Here is a 6,471-nt window from a genome sequence, read left to right on the forward strand (position 1 = left end):
TCTCAGTCTGGGCTGGACTGATGGGACACGTTTTAGCCTGCTGTATCTCCAAACTCAACTTACCCAGGTTTTGTTGGAGAATAGAAGCTGGTGATGGAACTTACAACACACATGAGCAAATAAAACATTACCTGACCTGTGCATGATGAGTGGGGGCGGGGCAGTATATGTATCATGATGTATTGTGATGGGTATCACAATACCTTATTGATTCATGCTGTCAAATATGGATATTTTAATTGGAACAGAAGTGCTTTAAAATCCCAGTTTGACTTATGCTGTCCATAAACTACACAATTTTAAAAATACTCTTTAAAAAAAAAAAAAAAGACAGTAAATTTTGACACCTGTTCACATCAGGTCGGCCGAGGAGGTGAAAAAAGGCCAGGTGGTTTGCTTTTGCTGTTTTTTTGCAGCTATAGCTGCACAGCTGCACTGAGAGATGTGTGGGTACGAGAAAAGAGAAGCACGTAGCGCTAATGCATAAAAGCAAAAAGACGCATAAATTCAGATTTGACCGTTCACATTCATGTCTCATGTCCATGGCTCTGGTATGTATCCGATTTAAGATCAGATAAAAAAAAAAATCATTTGGCACATTCACACAGCCATGAAAAAAAGCAAATTTGAGCCACTTCAGCCTGATGATGTGAACGTGGCTTAGAGCTAGGTCTGTGAGTAATGCTGTTAGAATTCAGAAATGGATAAGAGTGTTGGGTCATTTTATTATGTTACGCCATGTGTTTCAATAACAGTTTCAGGTAGTTGAGGTTTCCTTCCACAGTCCAAAAACAAGGAGAACAGGTAAATTGGATAGCTTAATTTGGCCTTGCTTGGTCTCAGACATTTATGTTTTAATGTACCTAAAAAAAAAAGTCAAAAAAAAAGCAGGTGACCAATGGAGATTAAAAATGAAATTGAAATAATTGTCAAATAATTGCAAATAGAAAAATTTTTTACATTTTATTATATATTTTTTGTTTTGCAATGGATACAAAATGTTCTACTTACGTGATCCAATATAGGGACCAAATTATGTGTAAAACAGGGTTTGTCTGGGATCCAAGTGGTCCAGCAGACTAAGGGGCTGCCACTGTGATCAGGTGATCACCAATTCGAATCCTATTCATGCAGCTTGCCATCGGCAGCCAGAGCCCTGAGAGAGCACAGTTGGCCTTGCTCTCTCTGGGTGGGTACAGTACAGTAGATGGTGCTCTTTCCCCTATTCATCACTCCTAGGGTGATGTGGATCAGCACAAGGCTGCGTCTGTGAGCTGATGTATCAGAACTGAGTCGCTGCGCTTTCCTCCGAGCGTTAGCACTTTGATGCTACTCGGTAATGCTACAGCAACAGCAGCAGCTCAAAAAGCATCCCTAATGTGGGGGGAGTCCTAATTAGTGGGTTGGGTAATTAACCGTGTAAATTGGGGAGAAAATGGGATAAAAATGATATTTAAAAAACAGGGTTTGTTAGGTGTTTTTCGATTTTGTCAAGTCAAACCGCAAGTCATCAAAGGTTGGATGTTGGAGTCATATGACACAAATCCACGTTTGAGTTTTGGTGTAAATCTGTTCTTTTTTTATCTGTTGGGGGAAATTCCAGAAACTGAACCACCTGATTAAAATGCAGTGATTTTTTTTTTCAGTGTCGTAATTCCAGCATTTCCTTTTCTTCACAGCGGCTCTGAGTGAATCTGAAACTCCCTTTTCTGCACAGACCCAACTGTGGGAAGTCCAGCCTCCAGCACATGATGAACCCAGTGATACAGAAGATTTCTCACATCAGTTTTAGTGCATTTCTCTTATTTTATAACATTTTGGTTCACTGGCTCTGGTCCAGGCCTGCTGTGTTTTTATGTTCTGTGACTAAACAGTAATGCGGAGAGTAATGTAATTATAGTTCTTGACCTCAGCAGGGCCGAGAACTCGCCTCAGGAAGACCCTCATTAGTCCCATCAGTCAGTCTTGTGGTTTAGTTATAAACTGTTCTGAATAAAGCTGATTTAAAACCAACGTATACAGTAACTCTAGATAAATTACACACTCTGAAAACGGGCAAAGCCTGAACGCTACAATTAACGTTCTTAAAACCTTCAATCTGTTGATTGTTTTGAATATTCTTAGAATGTTTTTATTTAACATTTTTTAACATTCTTGTACATCACTTGAGTCAATGTTTTTTTTTTTTTGCAATTTGTTTAGTGGCTTTTTCAAATGATAAAACATTGGTTAAACAGCATAGATATTATGAAACAGTGTATAAAGCAAAATATATTATACAAAGATCCTATAATAGTAAAAGAAAAAAGGGGGGAGAATTAAACAATTTTACAATTTTGCCTGGTATTCTGTGAGCAACCAATAAAAAGTATATTCTATGGGGGACACATAGTGGGGAAGGTAAGCTTTTTTTATAAATACAAAAAATAGGTCCCATATTTTATTACATTTCTTATCAGATCCATTAATTTAGCACCTATTTTTCCCAACTTGACAAGGCTCAGAAACTCTTTTATCCACAGAAAAAAAGTAGGAGATGAAGATTTCCATCTACAACCCCTGGCAAAAAGTATGGAATCACCAGTCTTGGATGAGCACTCCTTCAGACATTTCATTCTGTAAAACAAACTCTGATCAAAAACATGATACAATAATAAGGTCATTCCAAAGTGCAACTTGTTGGCTTTCAGGAACACTGAAAGAAATGAAGAAAAAACATTGTGGAAGTCAGTGAATGTTACTTTTATTGACCAACCACAGGGAAAGAAATATGGAATCACTCAATTCTGAGGAAAAAAGTATGGAATCACTCAAATTGAAGGTAGAAAATAAGGACACACCCAGTCAATTTCCTTTCCCTAAATGGACACCTGCCTCAGATTAGATCTGCTCGTTAGTCTGCAGTTAAAAACACCTGCAGTCATGACACCTTGGAGGGCTGCTGGACGAATTAGAGTGGCAAGAACCATGGCTCCAACAAGAGAAATGTCTCTTGAAACAAAAGAGAGGATTGTGAAACTTCTTGAAGAAGGTAACTCTTCACGCATGGTTGCTAAAGATGTGGGCTGTTCACAGTCAGCTGTATCCAAGATATGGACCAAATACAAACAGCATGGAATGGTTGTTAAAGCCAAGCGTACTGGTAGACCAAGAAAGACATCAAAACGTCAAGACAAGCAACTTAAGGCCATTTGTCTTGAAAACCGAAAAAGTACAACTAAACAGATGAAGCATAAATGGGAAGAAGCTGGAGCCAATGTATGTGACCGAACCGTAAGAAATCGCCTAAAGGAAATGGGATTACAATACAGGAAAGCTAAAAGAAAACCATCATTGACACCTAAACATAAAAGAACAAGACTGCAGTGGGCTAAGGAGAGGCAATCATGGACTGTGGATGATAGGATGAAAGTTATCTTCAGTGATGAGTCAAGAATCTGCATTGGACAAGGTGATGATGCTGGAACGTTTGTTTGGTGCCGTTCCAGTGAGATTTATGAAGAGGCCTGCCTGAAGAAAACAACCAAATTTCCACAGTCCTTGATGATATGGGGCTGCATGTCAGGCAAAGGCACTGGGGAGATGACTGTGGTTAATTCTTCTATCAATGCACAAGTTTACATTGACATTTTGGACAGTTTTCTCATCCCTTCAATTGAACAGATGTTTGGAGATAATGAAATAATTTTCCAAGATGACAATGCATCGTGCCATAGGGCAAAAACAGTGAAGGCATTCCTTGGAGAAAGACACATTCAGTTGATGTCATGGCCTGCAAATAGTCCAGATCTCAACCCAATTGAAAACCTGTGGTGGAAATTGAAAAAAATGGTCCACAAGAAGGCTCCGACCTGCAAAGCTGATCTGGCAACTGCTATCAAGGAGAGTTGGCACCAAATTGATGCAGAATACTGTTTGTCACTCATCAAGTCCATGCCTCAGAGACTGAAAGCCGTTATAAAAGCCAAAGGTGGTGCAACTAAATACTAGTGATGTATTTTGAATCATCTTTTGTTTATCTGTTTTTCATGATTCCATACTTTTTTCCTCAGAATTGAGTGATTCCATATTTTTTTCCCTGTGGTTGGTCAATAAAAGTAACATTCACTGACTTCCACAATGTTTTTTCTTCATTTCTTTGAGTGTTCCTGAAAGCCAACAAGTTGCACTTTGGAATGACCTTATTTTTGTATCATGTTTTTGATCAGAGTTTGTTTTACAGAATGAAATGTCTGAAGGAGTGCTCATCCAAGACTGGTGATTCCATACTTTTTGCCAGGGGTTGTAATTAATAATAATTGTCTGGCCAACAAAGTATCTTGCACTGCATCAGTCCCTGCTTTGCACTTAAAGAGGATTTATGTACTTTTTTAACGATGATATCCCAGATTTCAAAAGAAATGTACTTGTGTCAATGTTTTAATGTTTAGTTTTGGGATTGTTACATTTAACGTTTCCAAAGTCACCTTACCTGATACAACACAGTGGATCAACAGCAGCAGATGACAGACATGACTCTCCAAACCATCACTGATCATCAGTAAATTTTACATTTCATTTAAAGTAAATCAAGGGAGCAGAGTCTGGAGGAAGAGTGGAGAGATACACAGTCCAAACTGCTCGAGGTCTAGTGTGAAGTTTCCACCAATCAGTGATGGTTTGGAGAGTCATGTCTGTCATCTGCTGGTGTTGATCCACTGTGTTTTATTATCAAGCCTAAAGTCAGTGCAGTTTTTTTTCCCACAAAATCTTACAGCACTTCATATCTTACAGCTTCACTCTGCTACTGACAACTTTTATAGAGATGTGGATTTTATTTTCCAGCAGGACTTGGCACACTGCATACCAAAAGTACCAATTGATCTTATAATATAATATTCTAATTTTCTGAGACACTGATTTTTGGGTTTTTATTGGCTGTAAGCTTCATAATCATCAACAATAAAATAAATAAATGCTTAAAATAGATCACTCTGTGTTTAATACATCTCTATAATATGAGTTTCACATTTTCAACTAAATTACTGAAATACAGTAACTTTTCAATGATATTCTAATGTTTTGAGATGCACTAGTAGTATATACTCTGGATTTATAGGTTTGGGATTAGGACCGGTAGAGGAGATCCTGGTTAATTTCAGGTTGCTGAGCGGATCAGTCTCATGACTCAGATTAGAACTGCAGGTGGACTTTGAACCTGTTTTTCCTCACTTCAAATCAGCCAAGGAATTACGCTAAATGTCCAGATATTTGTGGACACCTCTTATTTAGAATGCATTTAATGACTTTTAAAGTGTCTCTATTGCTGGCACAGGTTTGCAAATGCACAAACGCAGCTTGTCTAGCCCAATAAAGTAAGTATAGTATGTAATGCCAATAGAATAGGACTCTCTGGAGCAGATAAACAATAAACATGAACATGTACTAGCAAAAAAAAGTGAGCACTTAAAAATGATGAGTTTCTTTGATTTTACCAAACTGAAAACCTCTGGAATATAATCAAGAGGAAGATGGATGATCACAAACCATCAAACCACCAAACTGAACTGCTTGAATTTTTACACCAGGAGTAAAGCAGCATAAAGTTATCCAAAAGCAGTGTGTAAGACTGGTGGAGGAGAACAGGATGCTAAGATGCAAGAAAAAAAAAACTGTGATTAAAAACCAACCAGGGTTATTCCACCAAATATTGATTATTTCTGAACTCTTAAAACTTTATGAATATGAACTTGTTGTTTTCTTTGCATTATTTGAGGTCTGAAAGCTCTGCATCTTTTTTTTTGTTATTTCAGTCATTTCTCATTTTCTGTAAATAAATGCTCTAAATGAGAATATTTTTATTTGGAATTTGGGAGAAATGTTGTCTGTAGTTTATAGAATAAAACAACAATGTTCATTTTACTCAAACATAAACCTATAAATAGCAAAATCAGAGAAACTGATTCAGAAACTGAAACGGCTCTCTTCATTTTTTAGTTATTTTTTAGTTATTTTTTATTTTTTAAGTTAAAGGTGGAATAGAAGTTTATTTTTAAGTAGTAAACTAACAGTAAACTTATAAATTTACTTTTAGTTTATTCAAAGTATACTTAATAAAAGTTTACTTTAAGTGTAAAAGTAGTGAATTTAGAGTACATTAGTAATGTGTACTCAAAGCATACTTAAAAGTAGACTTTTATATACTAAAATTAAGCCAATTTAGTCCCAAGAAGTATTGAAATAGTACATTTACAAGTCTACTACAAGTATATTGATCCTAGTATACTTGTTACATAATATCTACCTGGGAAATACTTCACCTTTACTTATTAAAATAAACTGTAAGTATACTTTTTTCCGTAACTGTGGGTATCATGTCTAATTGCAGGTATAAAGCCTCCTTTAATGAGAAAAATGTGGTTAAACAGTTAAATAAACGATTAATCCTCTCAGAGCAGATTGAGTTGATACTGATTGATTGATACTGCCGTG

The 6,471-nt window shown here is 36.7% G+C and overlaps 1 protein-coding gene across 2 annotated transcripts in view; it reads right to left on the minus strand.

Annotated features, from left to right (window-relative positions):
* Window positions 1–6,471, minus strand: part of wu:fc38h03 (acetylcholinesterase collagenic tail peptide) — a 761,412-nt gene that overhangs the window by 160,270 nt on the left and 594,671 nt on the right. The window lies entirely within an intron of this gene.

This window comes from Astyanax mexicanus, chromosome 3 (genome assembly GCF_023375975.1).
Source record: "Astyanax mexicanus isolate ESR-SI-001 chromosome 3, AstMex3_surface, whole genome shotgun sequence".
Lineage (NCBI taxonomy): Eukaryota > Metazoa > Chordata > Actinopteri > Characiformes > Acestrorhamphidae > Astyanax > Astyanax mexicanus.